The sequence below is a fragment of the Manduca sexta genome, unplaced genomic scaffold (assembly GCF_014839805.1).
Source record: "Manduca sexta isolate Smith_Timp_Sample1 unplaced genomic scaffold, JHU_Msex_v1.0 HiC_scaffold_295, whole genome shotgun sequence".
NCBI classification, from domain to species: Eukaryota; Metazoa; Arthropoda; class Insecta; order Lepidoptera; family Sphingidae; genus Manduca; species Manduca sexta.
The window spans coordinates 1-17,330 of record NW_023593966.1 but is presented as its reverse complement, the minus strand read 5'-3'; the positions used below and the strand labels follow the sequence as shown (position 1 = coordinate 17,330).

Genomic DNA, 17,330 nt, shown 5'->3' with positions numbered 1-17,330 from the left:
CTATAACTTTTCAAAATTATTAAGTATGCTAGTCCTTTTATTTAATCCCCCCAAAATTACTATGTCCATGTACATTGTCGTTTGAGGTAAGGTTACGTGGAAATTGTGGATCTATAAATAATTATGATTTTTTATTAATAACCTGACCCCTGCCATATGTAGTTAACAGAACTTAATTAACAATGACAGGTATTGTTTACCAAAAGCCTATAAAAAAACTTCATATGATGTGTTATGAATTCTTTATTTGTAATTTTTTGTTTTGTCTATGATGTCCTTATATGGTGGGTTGATGGGCTCTTGGACTGGTTCCTTATATTCATACATTGTCTGACCCTCAGGATCAATGGATATGATGTGTCAGAATCATATGCGCTCAGATCTCCACATGCATTAAAAGGCACTATAAACCTATTAGGACCTGTGAATTGGTTGAAGTCACAGTACTTGTGATCCAAGAGCGGATTAACCATATTTGGTATATACCCACTTGGGGACTATAATTTTGGCAAACTACAAATGCTTCTATACTAGAATTTCTCGAACTTTTGGCTTTGTCACTGTAACATATTCAAAGAACTGTTTTAACTGTGAATACAGGAGTGATACATCCTTTCCTCTGAATATTTTTGCGACAAATACTCCACCGACTTTAAGGACATGAGTAGTGATGTTCAAAGCAGCTAGCAGCAACTGTGACTGTACATATTCATCTATGTCGTAAACCTGTCACATCCGGTGCGCCATCGCAAAACAACCAAATCGGCTTTGAGTCCTTTAAACTCTTGTATTATTTCATTAGCAGTAGACACCTTAGTTATATCGCCTTGTATTTGTTTAACCCCTGGCAATGCGGCCATCGCTTGTAAATCGACAGCGACTATTTTGACATCGTCTACGTTTGCAGCGTTCTGGCGAAGACTCTTTGTTAAAACTTGACTCCAACTTCCCGGTGCTGCACAAAGGTCCACTGCGCGAAGCACACCCTCAAAGATGTTGTGTTCTTCGTTGATTTGTAATAATTTGAATGCACTACGAGCACGCCAACCTTCCTCTTTAGCTAATCTATAGTAAATATCACGTTTATCTTTTGAAGTTTTACCCATCGCTTCAATCAATCCTATTTTGTCATAAAACGATTATTTTCAATTTCAATTACAAAATATTATTATGTAAATAATATTCACCATACATTTACAGGTAAGTAATAATAATCATCTCAAGTGACCACGTTCAATTTGACAATTGACGTTTAACAATCCTCTTTTTTTTTTTTTTTTTTTTTTTTTTTCTTCATGGCTTCGCACGTCTAGTGCATTTAGCCAAAGACAAGTTGATGCAAATATTCATAATATTGGCTTGCGCAGCTTGAGATTGCAATTTTAGGTTTCTTTGCTGACGGTTTTGCATAGGACAAAGGTAGGGAAACAGTTTGAGATATAAAATTAAGACTGGTAAAGAAATTTAGAAAAGAGGATATCAGGAGGGTTTGAAAGGAAAAAGGAAAAACTATGCCTTACATAAAATAAAAATTAAATAAAAAATACAATTTACAAAAACATAACACTAATGATGGATGAGGATGAAATAATTACAATTTTATATTGTTCTTAATGAAAAATGATGCAATACATTTATACACAGAAAAATTATTTGTACTAAGTAAAGAGAGGATAGAAGATGGAAAAGGAATACAAAGGTCTAGAAGGGAGCAAATCATAGATGTACGGTCAAATTGAGAGCAAGAAAACAGAATATGATTTAAGTCGCCAACATCTGATCCACAAACGCACATAGGGCTGTTTACTATATTGAGTCTGGCGAGGTGAGCAGGGACACAAGTGTGACCAAGCCTAATACGAATAAGAATAGAAGTCTCGACCTTGTCAAACTTAACTCTGAAAACCACGGTTTCGTTGGGATCTGAGGCTGGATGACGGAGTAGTAGCGGCCCTTCATTATGCAACTAGATGACCATGTTTCTTTCCAAGAGTCTCGTAGAAAAAATTTCGGCAATGATTGTAAGTCTTGACTGTAGTTTTTAAATGGAAATAAGTCACCACTTTGCACCGCATCCTTAGCTAGTTTGTCGACGGTTTCGTTGCCGTGGATTCCAGAATGACTAGGAATCCATACAAAATATAATAAGTATCCCCTCAAAATACATTTGTGCGCCAACTCTCTTATTTGGAGAATAACTGGCAAAATACCGTTATATTTAAAAGGAAATTTAAAGATGGCTTGTAGAGCACTTAGCGAATCGGAAAAGATAACAGCTTTATTTAATTTAAGTAAAAGAACATATTCTATAGCCTTCAGTATTCCAAAACATTCGCCAGTAAAACAGATGATTCCGGAGGAAGCTTAATTTTTTGAACGATCTTGTATTGAGAGTGAAAAACACCAATGCCAACACATTCCGAAAATGAAAATTTAGAAGCATCTGTGTACAGGTAATGGAAGCCCTCAAAACGTTCTTCAAGAAATGCGTTGAATGAGATTTTTATATTGGGCGCAGTTTTATTAACACAGTCATAAATTATACTAGGAGAGAAAATTAACGAGTTGTAGCAGTTGTTGAAGAGCGGGAATTTATTAAAACGATGAGTGGGGGCCGGGATGGAAAAGATTTTTTTATAACTTATAATTAGGCATGGAGGATTACGGGAACGATGACTAGGTATAGTGGAATAGTATTTAGACAGAGCTTCCAGTAATGGAAAGAGGGATGGGAGGAAAATTGAATAATTTTAAATAAGTATTTATCAGCAAGGTATTGCCTCCTGTGACATAGTGGAGGTTCACAACACTCCACTTGCAATGCATTAATAGGGCTAGATTTCATTGCCCCTGTAATTATGCGTAGTGATTTTGATTGAAGGTTATCTAATTTTTAAAAGAATAAGCTGCACCTGGTTCCAGCAAGAATGAACCATAATCAAAAATGCTTCTAATTATAGCATTATAAACAAGTTTTAATGACTGGGGGTGGGCACCCCCACCACACACCAGATAAACATCTTAGCATGTTAATGTGGCGCTCAACCTTATTAACAACGTAGTCGCAATGTGAAGTACCAGAAAGTTTAGAGTCCAAGACTACGCCTAAATATTTAAAATTATTTTTGACTGGGATTGGAGTATCACGGTAAATAACGTTTATTGTTTGGGGACTCCTTTTTTGGAAAATAAAACTGCTGCACTTTTAGAAGTGGAAATATCTAAGCCGTTTTGGAGAAGCCATAACGATAGAGATTGAAGAGCAGAGTTTAAAACAAAACAAGCGTGTTCTACTGAATGGGAACTATAATATAGTAGTAAGTCGTCCGCATATTGTAAAACTTGAACATCATTATTAAAAGAGCGGTCCAAGTCGTACGTGTATATATTGTATAACAAAGGACTAAGTACCGAGCCTTGCGGAAGCCCTTTCCATACATGTCGAATTAACTGTTGCTGAGTAGTTGAAATGCTAACCGTACGATCATGTAAAATGTTTATTATGAAATTTGAGAGATTTATTGGAACGCTGAGTGATTGTAATTTCTTATGCAGGATAGATAATATGACGTTATCATAAGCCCCATTTATATCTAGAAATACAGCAACTGTCGAGCAATTTTTGAGAAGGATAAACGAACATCTGTAGTAAAAATACTTAAACAGTCGAATGTACTTTTTCCTTTTCGAAAACCGTATTGAGTTTTTGGCAGTAAGTCTTTATTTTCTATGTACCATTCTAGCCGATTTTTAATAAGATGCTCTGCTATTTTCATTAGAACCGGACTGAGAACGATAGGACGATATGATGAAATATCAGACGGAATTTTACTAGGTTTGAGAATTGGCAACACCACATGACGTTTCCACATCTGAGGAATGTTTCCTGTTGTCATTACGGAATTGATAAGAGATAAATAATAAGAATGAACAGTGGGACTAGCATTAGATAAAAATGAGTATGGGATGCCATCGATACCTGGAGATGAGTCTACAGTATTAGAAAGGATACCTTTCAATTCCTCAATATTGAAAGGGATTTTTAATGACGTGTCATCAGAGGTTATATTGGATTCCACACGAATTACCGGTTGTAAAGTAACTTCTTGAGGTACCCAGGGAGGAGCTAATGTATCTATAAATTCACCTGCTAAATTATCCGGGATACGGGAAGTAGTGTGGTCGGAAAATGCAGACCGGAATCTCCTAATATTACGCCAAACAGCTGAAGGGGTGTATTCGGTGAAATGACAGAGCAAAAATTATGCCAACTCTCTCTTTTCTTCAGTTTATAGAGTTTTCGAGTCTGTGTAATGATACTAGAGAGGTATATGAAGTTTTCTTGGGTCATATTTAAACTATATTCTATTTCAGCTTCTTTACGTTTTTAGCTGCAGCTGTGCATTCCGAGTCCCACCACGGAGGCATTGGGATCTTCCTAAATGAATGATTATTTTTACTGGGAAAGCATCATCTGCAGCGGAAACAAGAATTTTAGCTAATACTTCTGCACAATCCTGCTCATTTCCATTATTGACAATTGGAAGAGAAGATAGCTGATTGTCAACATAATTTTTATAATTTAGCCAAGTGCTGCTCTTACTATGTGGAAGTTTGTGTTTTAAGTGAGATATTCTAGGTTGTGAATGTGGGATTGGGAATGGAAAAGATATTTTGATAGGGAAATGATCACTACCATATGTTAAGGGAAGGGTGCACCAAGTGAGACGAGAAGCAAAGTTAGGAGTGCAGACAGATAAATCTATTGCGCTATTGTTCTGACTTGGATCACTGCGACGTGTGGGGGAACCAGAATTTAATATACATAAATTATGTGTATCAAATATATTGAGTAGTTCTTCCCCATAGGAGTTAGAAGTTGAACTACCCCATGACTGGTGATGGCAGTTAAAATCACCTAACAGTATATAAGGATTAGTAAGTGTGGAAAGAATACTGTTAATTTCATTAAGTGAAGAATGAGAAGGGTGAGATATATATACAGATATAATACATGTTTTATTTATAATTATAGCTATGATTGAGATTTCTTCACTGTGTGATGGTAGAGAAACCACAGTGAAAGGAATTGAATCCTTCACAAGTATAGCTACTCCACCATATCCATCTGGTCTATCCTCTCTTACTGTTGTATAACCATTAATTTTAAATATATTATTTGATTTGAACCATGTTTCACACAAGGCAAAAACTAAAGGTTCGTATTTATTTATTAAATAAATAATATCACTTTTTTATTTATTGCGCTGCGGCAATTCCATTGGATTAAATGAACTTGATTGTCCATTTTGGGGTGATATCGAAGAAATGAGACTATGAAGTGAAGCAGCGTTGGACGGTGATATGTTAAATGAGGATAAAAGGTTAATTAATGCCGTAATAAATTCCATGATATTGAATTGTTTTACAGTATTGTCTTTAAGTACTTCATTGATGGCACAGCCGTTAGTGGGCTCAGGAATTCTAAATTCTTTTAAAATATTGTTGTGGGCTTCCTTATTATACCCTTTAGAAGGGCTCTTGGGGGGCTGAGGTTTGCGAAAAACAGTTTTTATAACTTGAAGAATGTTGATTGAATGTAATAGGTGAAGAAGTTTCAATTTCTCTGGGAGTTTGAGATATAAGGGTGTCAGCAAAAGATTTAGTCACTGGTGGGAGCAATTTACTGGCTTCTGCATAAGATACAGAGTTCTGGGCCATATAGGTTTTTATTTGTATCTGCCTTGAGAGCTCAGGACATACTTTACTAGTAGCAAAGTGAAAACCTGAGCATAAGCAGCAATTGGCATTACGTTCATCCCTGTCACAAGAGTCCCCAGTATGGCTATCGCCGCATTTGTAACACCTTGGTTTGCTCCTACATTGTATTTTAGTGTGCCCAAACCGACAGCAATAAAAGCACTGTATAGTAGGGTAAATATAAAGGTCCACAGGCATTGAATTGTAGGACATAAAAATTCGTTTTGGAAGAACTTGGCCATCAAATGTGCATACAATGGTTTGAGAGGGCTTCCACACCATAGAGCCGTCTACTAAAGTTTTAAAGTTTAATCTGCGGACTTTTAAAATAGGTCCACAACCAATTGGTACAGATGAATTTTCTATTATCTCTTCCGGAGACCACTCTACTGGCACACCACGCACTAAACCCATTCTAGTTACGTTAAAAGACGGAATGAATGCCTTATAATTAAATTTAGACAGATTTTCATGAGTAATAAAAGAGTTGGCGTCAATAAATGTAGAAAAAGCCAAAGAAATTTTATTTCTGCCTATCCTCTTAACACTACCATTAATAATATTTTTAAAATTGTTACGTTGTAGGAATCTCCCAAACGAAAGTGGATGCAAAGTGGTAGAGTCATTGTCCTGAATAATATGTTTTTGTACGTGAATAACAAAAGGCGCACTATCCGAACCATCATATACTTTCCTGCCTACAGTTTGCGCGGGAATCGGGGTTTCTGAGGTAATAAGTTTGTTAATCGATTGGGGTTGACTAGTCTGAGAAAGATCTTCGCAATCACAGCCATGTAGGTTATCATCAGATGAGCCGTGTTTTTACGTCTTTTATTGCAACGCTTGCATACATGTCGGCGACTTCTTTTTAGAGGCCGGGCTGATGCAGATGCATCTGTCTCCATACCCGACTCGGAGGCATAATTATGTGACTTTTCAGTCTCAATTGTGACAAAGTTGCCCGCCGGAGGGACTAAGCCCCCCGGATCAGGCGGCAAATTCATAAGACCTTACTATTCTACAGTTTAAATATATGCAAAAACTTACCAAAAATGATGAACTAAACTAAAAAACACTAATCTACAAAATATACAGAAAATTTAACCCTACTGATAACTTATATTTACAAAATTAATTATTTTTTATCAAGATTAAAAAAAAACACGTCCGCCTATTTCCAAGTTTCCCGCGCTTTTCCAATCCTCTTTTTTTTGTGCCTATAAGCACTGGGTTGCTGTGTTACACCAACGACAACAAAGTTAGGGAAACGATATCTTATATAAGTAAGATAGAAATAGCTTAGATGTTTCAGATTTTTGAAGTCAGTTATCTTGAAAGAAAATATTTAAATTACGATAAAGTAATAAGCATAATTCCTGTAGATGGAAACACTTCAACTGTCAAATAACTCCTGCGAAAAACCCTATCAGGCTTCCCAGCATAGGAATATTTCCCTTAAAATTTAGTAGGATGGGTACTTTTATGGGGGTTTATGGATTACGTATTATTTATTTGTACTTATTTCTTGACCTACCGGATATGTAGTTTCTAGCATACTTCTACATTATTAACAAGGTTGTTTTTAAATTTTAGGGGTTTTTTGACTTAACTAAGAGGTAAATATTTTGGGAGTTGGTAACACTGAATGCGACTACAGTTACTGTCTACTACATTTATATCTGTATGTAGTGAGAGATAATTAGTTGACAAAGTGCTACCTAGTACTCACTCTTGTTATACATTGCAAAATTGCGTTGTGGGAAAAAAGATTGGAACGAAACTATTCACTGCATTTTGTGATTTTATTTTGTTAATAACCTAACAGACGTTATGTATCATTAAGACGACACATTTATAAATTACATTACGATAGGCAATATAGACAGACTTTTTGTTTTTAAATACTACTGCGACGAAAGTCTATTCAATATTTTTGGACATTATAACATACTTTATTAACAATAGGCAGTGAGCGCGTGTAGATTAATTTAGCCAATGGAGTTGTATGGAGCCCTAATGTACAGTTTGTTCGTAATCTCTGAAGAATGGAGATTTTTCATATTGATAAGCACAGTGATAGCTTTATATTTTTACTATACGAGCACCTTCGATCATTTCGAAAAGAAAGGTATTCCATTTATGAAACCAGTTATTTTGTTTGGAAATTTGGGACCAAGATTTAAAGCAAAAAAATCTTTTCATCAGTATCAATTAGATATTTACCAATATTTTAAAGGACATCCATACGGTGGTGAGTATTTCTGTAATAAAAGTATTATACTAACACAAAGTCTCGTTAAATTACTAACAAAATAATTAATCATGTAAGTAGTTACGTAGATACAGCGGTTATCTAGTTTTTTTTTATATTGACTAGTAATCATCAACTTAATATAAAAAAGTTAAGTACTTATGTTTTATTTTTGCGTATTTGTCTCAATGATTGTCTAGTGTATTCCATAGTTTGTTTTTCATATGACTAGCATAATTCATTTGTGTAGATACAATTTCTCACTGAGAGGATTAAGTATATTATCTGATGTTTACATCACGTAGGGTTTGCAATCGCGCACTATATTCTTTTCCGCGAAATATTTCGTGTAATTACTCCCATTACTCTGATTGCGTTGTTCCGGAATCCGGATACAGATTAAGTCCGAGAATTGGTTAGTGTATTTAGGTTTTATCATTAGAATTAGTCAGCTATAACTGACAAAATAAATAGGTAAGTACTGATTACATCATGACCATAATCAATCATTGTTATTATTTATCTATTAGTTACTACAATGTATGCTTGTTTAACAGCGATAAACTTAGCGCGAGTGGGATGAACTGTCGCGTCGGTTAGAGATATCGGATTAGATCAAATTACAAGGTCGACCACCTAATAAAACATGAATCATACGTAAGAAACAGAAAAACCTGATTAAGATTTCATCAAAAGTAATCAGAAAGTTTTTGTTTACTGCCCGCCATCCGCATAAACAGCTCAGGAGATAAGATGCCTGAAAAGTAAAATTCTGAGGCGTTGTTTCACAACTTCTGAGTAAATGCTACTCGTCACATAAACGTATAAGCAGACCAAATAGAAAAATCACGCTCAATAGCGGTCATAGTCCGCGCCATGTGGGAGCAAAAACATTTTAACCATTTTAACAATTTCATAAATGGCTAGAATGACTTCGTTGCAGGGGAAGAAAAGTAAAACAAAAGGCCAAGACTGCGCGAGACCCCGTTAGGGTGAGGCCCCGGGCGGTTACCAAAGCAAACCATATTTCAAATAACAAAAAAACAATACCGAAACACATTATTTTATAATATATATGTACAAATTCTACTATATTAATGACGATTTGCATGCATTGCAATATGCAAATATAGTAAAGCTTTGTTTCTCATTTATGATAAGAAAATATATATTATATTACATATTAGTATGGCATTTTATTTTGTTGTTACACGATGGTTACAGCACTTACCCATGGTTTGTAAAAATCATCTAAACATGAAAAAACGTTCTGAAATCTATTAAAAGTCCTTCTGGCCGGTCTAGGCAATTAATTTGCTCATTAAAAAACATGGTAACCAGCGACGTTATATCCTACTATTGAACAGATTCATCATCAAGCATGGAAATCGCCTAACTTTCACTCATTTGAAGTTGTAGCTAAACGCGAATTCCTTGTGTACATTTGTTATAAATTCATATACCTATATCATACCTTTCTATCTTTATATCTGGTTAAAATGAAGGTAACTCTACAGTTTGTTGTAAGTGTAAGAACACGCGCTGGAACGAGCTCTTTCGACGTCGCTTGCATAGTCTAATGGCGTCATGTAAGTTATGTGGATTGAGAAGTCTCCAACTCGTTTCGTAGATCAAGTAATATTTGTGTTAGTTTTTCTAAAACAATTAAGTTTTGGATTCGATGGACGGAAATTATACTTATAGTATTAATTTATTTAATCATATTTAACGATATAGCTATTGAACTGTGAATGTATACTTTTAATAAAATAATAATATGAATTAGACCATATAGGAACCGTGCTGCGCCGTAACATGGTGTGCTGGCATGGCGGTAAGATATTTGCATTCGTCCGGATAGCGACTGGCCACCGTACAAAGGATGTAATTTGTAAAACCCGCCATAGTAACCGAGTAAAGAGAAATGAGAACATGTGAATCGTTAGGTATCTTTTATAATAAAAAAAGTTAATCAGTATATATAGTAATATATATATATATATATATATATATATATATATATAATATGTACATTATTAAACGTGATTTTAAATCCACATCAGAATGATTTCAGTTCAATTAACCAGATTGTGAAATTAGGCACATAATATGGTAATCATCTGAGTAAATAATTTTCTATAAACATGAGTTGATTATATAATTAATATTTATAATTTGTATAAGTAGTACTTATATAGTTTAACTTTTTCTGTTTAATAGCAGCATCATATAATGTGTATGGTTTATGAACCAGATATACTGAATTTTATTTTCAGGACATGAAACACTGCGAGTTTTCGTATCTTAATAAATCTAGAATTAGATTTGTCTGGCGCCATTTTTAAAAAGTAAAAAAATATTGTATTTGCAACAACATTAAAAAATATAGAGTAGATAAAATAAACTATAGAATAGACTAGTATCAAAAATTTACGTCATAAAATATAAAATATTTGAAACTAGCTGTGCTCACAAGTTTGTCTGCGTTTACTTACTCCGTGTGCATTATAAGTACGTCATTGAGATGATCTATTTCTTACCATTACAAAAAATAATTTAATATTACCTATATGTAATATAAAGTTTGTAGAGTTTGAAGTCGGCAACTTATTAAAATTGCTAGACAGGTAGGCAGGTAGGCAACTACCAGGCATTTAGCCAAGGTAGATAAATATATGTACACATATACGAAAATAATGAATAATTTCAATGAGGGCACCACTTTCATCAATCATAGGCAATTGTAAATATTTTTTTTATATTTTAGTGTCTTTTTGCATTATATATTTGTTTTTACGTTCAAATAATAACTACCCTATTGTAGGTAGTAATAGCAACTTATTTATTCTTCATAACTTATCTATCTATACCTAACTTCATAATGTTTTTATTAGGACAGGAGCAGTAGACAAAAATAAAACAATATATACTTATCTATGTGGATTTTCTCATTCTAGGCATTTTCGAGGGTAGAAAACCGGTTTTATACATCTTAGACCCGGACCTTCTGAAAGCGATTGTTGTACGAGACTTCGAACACTTTACTGATCGTATGATTCTAAATTCCAAGGAGCCAGTTTATGCGAGAAGATTCCTTTTGAATTTAAAGGTGAGGCTTAACCTGTTCTTATTCATTTAAAGTATTTGCAGGGGCCACAACTAGGTAATGTGCATAAGACTGTTAACCATCTCAAAGGAGAAAATTAAAATACAGTTTTTAAAATCGCAGCATCAGGAAAATTTGTAAGTGAGCATATTTGACACAGCCATGCCTAGGAACCGACACTAGGCCTATCTAATATTTGTACTAACCCTGGCACCGGAATGAAGTTTAAAATCTAAGTACTCGGTTGGTACCATTATCTAGCTCAGTTAAATTCAACCCCCGAATCGTCGAATTTTGCAAGTGGCCCACCAGACTTAAATACAATCACTAAAAATAAAAAACTTCCCAAGATCACTTGCATCCGCATCTATCTGTCTATACTAATAAATCCGATGATTTTGTTGTTTGAACGCGCTAATTTCAGAAACCATTGGTTCGAATTGAAAAATTCTTATAGTGTTACATAGCCGCATTATCGAGGAAAGTTATATGCTATATAACAACGCGCTATGACCAATAGGAGCGTAGCATCAATGAAAATGTTGGAAAAAAACGGGGAAAATTGACTCCTTTTGAGAGTTTCCGTTACGTACGTTGCAATCATGCATGGCGGAATTTTCCCTCTTTAATAGCAAATTATAAATCGAAGTCTCCCGCCGCATCTATCTGCCTGTCTGAACGAGATGAATTCAAAAACTACCATACCGATTTCGATTAAATGTGGTATGAATATAACACGTTCGAATTCCCTTACGTATTTATGAGAAGTTTATGTGCCTGCTTACTCTAAGTCTAGGAGTGTAAATTATCTCTAGAATATTTAAAAAATATCAGAAGAAAGGATCGTACTAATCTTAACAAAGGCTCATTAGCCATTAAGGGTTAGTTAGCTTTTCTTATGTCTGTAGTCGTAAACTTTTAGGTATAGGAACTAAGTAACAGAGATGTGAATTATTTGAAATACATGTATTTTAAATATAAATACAAAATGCAAAATACCTATTTTTATTTTATATTTTAAATACTTTTTCGAAATGTATTTAGTATTTTATTTGAAATACTTTATATAAATATTTTTGTATTTGTGAGATACTAAATAGTTTTGTTACATTTTTAATTCATTTTTCTTATTTTTCATTCATCAAAAGTTTATTTATAAACGCTCAGATCATAATCCTTAATGTGGTCACTATTGTCACTAAAAACAATATTATGCCAACATTGCGCGTCAAACAAATTTGAGGTCAATAGCGGTAACTACATTCGATCTGGAACCACTACAATATTTAAAATACGAAGACAATGCTTTAGAATCCTTGAACAGATGTCCAAATGTAAAAAAAAAACTCAAATTTAATACCTGCTTAGAAAGTTCTGCACCTGTTAAACGACGATTTTCATTGGGTAAAATTATTAAGAGGCCCCATAGAATCAACATGAAAGATGAACTCTTTGAACAAACATTAGTATTAAAATCAGTTAAATAAGTACAAGGCATTTTATTTGGAAAACCTATTTTGAAATAACGTATTTTGCATTTTGTATTTAAATACTTTTTCTAAACTATTTTCACATCTCTGCTAAGTAATTATCGATTCTGTGATAATAACCGTAATATAATTCCAACTGTGCAAAGACAGATAGAGTACCTATCTGGCACTAACAAATATGTACATGGTTATGAGGTTAAGCTTGAATTGGCTTCATAGTAAAATAATTTGCTTTGGGTGAGTTTATTCAATTGATAGATAGGCTTGAATTTTATGCTCTGTAGTTTGCGGACATTAAAGAATTCCGCCACGGGTCCCTTGGCTGTAGTAAGAGGCAAAATTGGGGGTCCGAGACTGTCACGGGTTGAGCAATGGGGGGCTGTTTACTCGACTACAGCAACTCGAAGTGGAAGAAAATGCGGCCCAGTTAGTCTTCCGATGTCATAGACGCCTAAGGCGGCCTTTATGTACGGCAGCGCTCCCCGAGGCAATTCTTGTGCGCTTAGTCTCCACACCAAATGCACGCCCATGCATGGGGGCATATTTGCCGCGGCCCTAGGCACACAGTTCATTGTGTATACCTCATGGTTGTAAATACAAATTGAGGCCCATAAGGGTTCGCGCACATTTCCCTTCCTTCTGCCCTCCATGAGGGGTATGTCCCCTTTTCCTTTCAGTTTTTAAGTTTTTTATTATTTTGCCGCCATTTTCAATAATCGATCTCAATCGCTTTTTTCGTTCGAGAAAATTAACCAATTAGTACAACTTTTTTTCTGACATGATTACAAACGAATTATTTTCATTGGTTCATTCTCGAAATCCGATTGAAAATTATGAGTGGGATCGTTTATTGAAAACGACTATATGTGGTCATCTCGATACTTGTACAAGTGTGTAGTATTTGTATGTAAACTGACCTACTTTTACTAGTGTCAAGATATATACACAAATTGGTTCCGTGATTTACAGGGATCAGAATGGAAGGGCGTCAGGAGTACCCTCACGCCAGCATTCAGCTCGGCACGCTTAAGAAACATGCTTCCACTTATAGAACAATGCTCAAAGCAAATGGTGGATTTTCTAAGACAATATGGTATGTTTGCATAAATGTTTATCTTATCTTCACAGTCTATATTAACACTAAATTTACAAGATGATGAGTTGTCTTTAGTGGAATTTAACTATAGATATTTTCAGTTTTGCTAATTAGACCATAACACGGATCAATTGCTAAAATATTTATTGTTAATCATTGAGGTACAAAAAATAAACTTTATTAGTAAAAGAAGTGTAACATCAAACATAACATTGAAAACGAAATAAATGTTAAATAATATTTAACGCGACAAATATAGTTGTCTGTCCAAAATCCTAAATACCTAATATAACATAATTATTATACAACCTTATATACATCATAATATTGACATTGTATGTGTCACGCGGTACTACTATTATATTATAAACTTCTATTCACAGATTCACAAGAGGTAGAAATGAAAGAAACTATGGGTCATTTTACTTTAGAAGTTATTGGAGCCTGCGCGTTTGGGATCGAATGCGACGCTTTAAATAGCGAAAGGTCACATTTCCTTCGAGTAAGTTGTATACTGAATTATCGTAATTTATTCAACCCTGAATATATTGTGCGAGTAGGTTTCAAAGTGTCTTTTTTGATAATTATAGTATTTTGATCGTGTAGGTTAGCGATTTACCACTCGAATCCGTTCAGCTGTTACTGCGTTTATTCCTAACTATATCCAAACACAATACCAAGATGTAAATATTTTCACAAATATCTGCATTTATAATATTATTATAACACGGATTTTATAGCGGTTCTTTATATTACTGTTTTCTCCCGACATTTCGAAGACTTTGCAGCCTTTATGGTGAAGAGGCAGACTGAGGTGTTGGTCATCCGCAAACCAAAGTTACAAGTTAAACCTACATTTTACAATTACTTATATAATTTTTAAATTATTTTTCGTTGTTGACAGAGTCCGAGTCTTTAACATCCGTAAATAGTTTTATTTCAATGTCTAACATTCGCGTAAGCATAAGGAATCATTATTATTACAAAACCCCCAACATTTTTCGTCCTCATGAAACTACGTGTCTGTTTATTATATTTGTAAAAATATCTGTTGTTACGAATAATGTAAAAATATCGTCATAATATCACCGTCTTCAATTTAAGTCAATGGCCTATATAAATACCCGTAACACAAATTTTATTTTACAGGTAGCCGAAAAATTCGATTACATGCCGAAATATAAAAAGAATGTTCCTGTTATCAATCTTACTTTTTATGCCAAAACTGCTACCTTACTTGAACTTATCGTTCTTAAATACAGAATCTACAGATGAATTAGTGAGGATGTTAAAAGCAGCGAAAGCCGAAAGAAAAGCAGCTGGTTCTAAGTAATAGTTTGACTATACATTTTGTTAACGTTGCATATGCGGGGAATATTATAATATAAATTATATTTGCAGGAGCAAAGATTTCCTACAAATACTCGTGGACTTCGCAAAAAGAAACACCCGAGATGGAGAATGGAAAAACTAAAATAGGTAAGTAAATATGTCTTTTAAATTGAATATTTACTAAAAAGACTTATTTTTACACCAAATAATACAGCTACTGTTGAACGGTGAGCTTTGGGCCTCATTAACGAAAGTCGAGACAAAAATCAAATTGAAGTATTTTTTTTGCAATTGAATGACAAGTTACAACGAAGTATGCTGTACGCCTAATGGTAAGTGATACGACCGCTAAAGAAAGAAAACGAGTATGGGGGTCTTTTTTAGAGTAACGGAAGCCAAAATATAATAGGGTACCGGACTCATTTTGTTCTTTACTATTATCAAATATTTACATAATATAAATTATAACACAGAAGGAATTATTAAAATCCGGTAAAAAATCAACAAGTTATAAGTCTTTGAATTTCGGTGGAAGGGGTAATTAACAAGAAACAGAAAAGAGACGAAATATCCACATGTGACGTCATCGGGAATTACGACGCGAGCGAAAAAAAGAGATGAAGCGATATCCCCACATCGCGCCCACTTCTGCACGTTACAATATTTTAAATATGAATTACTCGCTCATTTTTTAACCAATTGTGATGCAGTTTTCGCAGGAGTGCTTCTTTTTCGTATTATTAACCATTACATATAGAATAATGTACAAAATCAAGCATAGGCCGGTCCCCTATTGTACAAGCATCAGGCAAAAACTACTGCATGGGATTGAATGCAATTTACACCGATGTTTTAGTAGAGGTCTAACCTAAAATATAGGCTATATTTTATCCCAAGAAAATATAAAGTGGGACTTTTATTCCGGAAAAATATTTTCACGCCGGTAGAGAGCCGCGATTAAAAGTTAGTCTATATCTAAAGTAGAAACAGCTGAACGGATTCGGATGAACTTTGGCACACGAAGAGATCATGCTCTGGATTAAAATATATTATCAGGGGAAATTGCTTCAATAGAAATTATTAGAATATATACAATTTATAGAGGTAAAAATTACTTTCAGAATTAGACGACGACACCATAGACGCTCAGTGTTTGCTATTTCTAATCGCTGGATATGAAACATCCAGTAGTTTGTTGTCATTCGCCCTTCACGCGCTAGCGACTAAACCAGACATACAAGACAAATTGCGTCACCACATCAACGAAGTCACAGAAGGGAAAGAGATCACTTACGAGCTGCTTTCACAATTGCCGTACCTTGAAGGATTTTTATTAGGTAATCTACAATATTAACTACCTATTACTGCTTGGAGAAACGTTTATCTTCAAAATTAATGATAAAATAATGACTCAATATTATTATTTAGATGACGATACTTTTTGTACAAATATCAAATAATTTATTTCTTATATATTGCTGGCGCACTATTACAAAGTTCTATATTATATTTCTAGCACAAGTTGAATTATACAGGGTCATTTTCACATTGCGTAATTAAATGTCCGTTTTAATCTAAGTAAACATGAACATAGAAACTTAAACCTATTATATATTTTTAGAAACATTACGGATTCATCCGCCCGTGGCTAGGATTGACAGAGTGTGCACAAAACCTTACACACTGCCGGGGACATCGATAACACTTAACGTAGGCGATTCCGTTGCAATACCACTATATGGTTACCACATGGATCCAAATATATATCCCGACCCGCATGAGTTTATGCCCGAGAGGTTTATGAATAACAATAAATCTGAGCGACCGTCTCACTTGTTTTTGGCCTTTGGCGCTGGCCCAAGGAACTGCATCGGTAAGTACCAAGTCATGCATTTTTCTTTCAAGTAGATTCAAACATTACCAGACCTGTATTATATATTATTCCATGAGAAGAGGTTTCTCTACTACTGAAAGGGTTTACTAGACTACAAGCCGAAATTAATGCACGATCTTGATACTTGATCGGTATCTCGGATTGAGTGTGAAAATAGACCAATCAGAATAAGGTGTTATTGTGACGATTATGAATTATTTATTTTGACTGGTTTCTTTTCGGGATGTTCATATCATTCCGGTATCAGCCTGGGTATATCCGGTACCAATAGGCCGGCATAATTATGCACACTGCCGAGAGGTAATCATCCCTCATCAGTCGTCGTTCTATTGGACCCCACTCTTAAGTGTCCGTATAATTCTTTATGGCAGTAAATATGTAATTAATTCCATTCCTTTCCA

General features: G+C 34.5%; 2 long non-coding RNA genes and 2 pseudogenes across 2 annotated transcripts; 3 read left to right on the top strand and 1 right to left on the bottom strand.

The window, feature by feature from the left end:
* Positions 1–225: 225 nt before the first annotated feature.
* On the bottom strand, positions 226–1,266 carry LOC115456101 (annotated as a pseudogene).
* A 2,360-nt stretch (positions 1,267–3,626) lies between these two features.
* On the top strand, positions 3,627–6,277 carry LOC119192579. Its single transcript, XR_005113668.1, has 2 exons — positions 3,627–4,327; positions 4,392–6,277. It is a non-coding gene; the product is annotated as an uncharacterized LOC119192579 (long non-coding RNA).
* Positions 6,278–7,440: 1,163 nt separating this feature from the next.
* LOC119192578 lies at positions 7,441–16,980 on the top strand (annotated as a pseudogene).
* Positions 8,237–9,197, top strand: LOC115456090. The gene is made up of 2 exons (XR_003939851.2): positions 8,237–8,485; positions 8,569–9,197. It is a non-coding gene; the product is annotated as an uncharacterized LOC115456090 (long non-coding RNA).
* Positions 16,981–17,330: the final 350 nt, after the last annotated feature.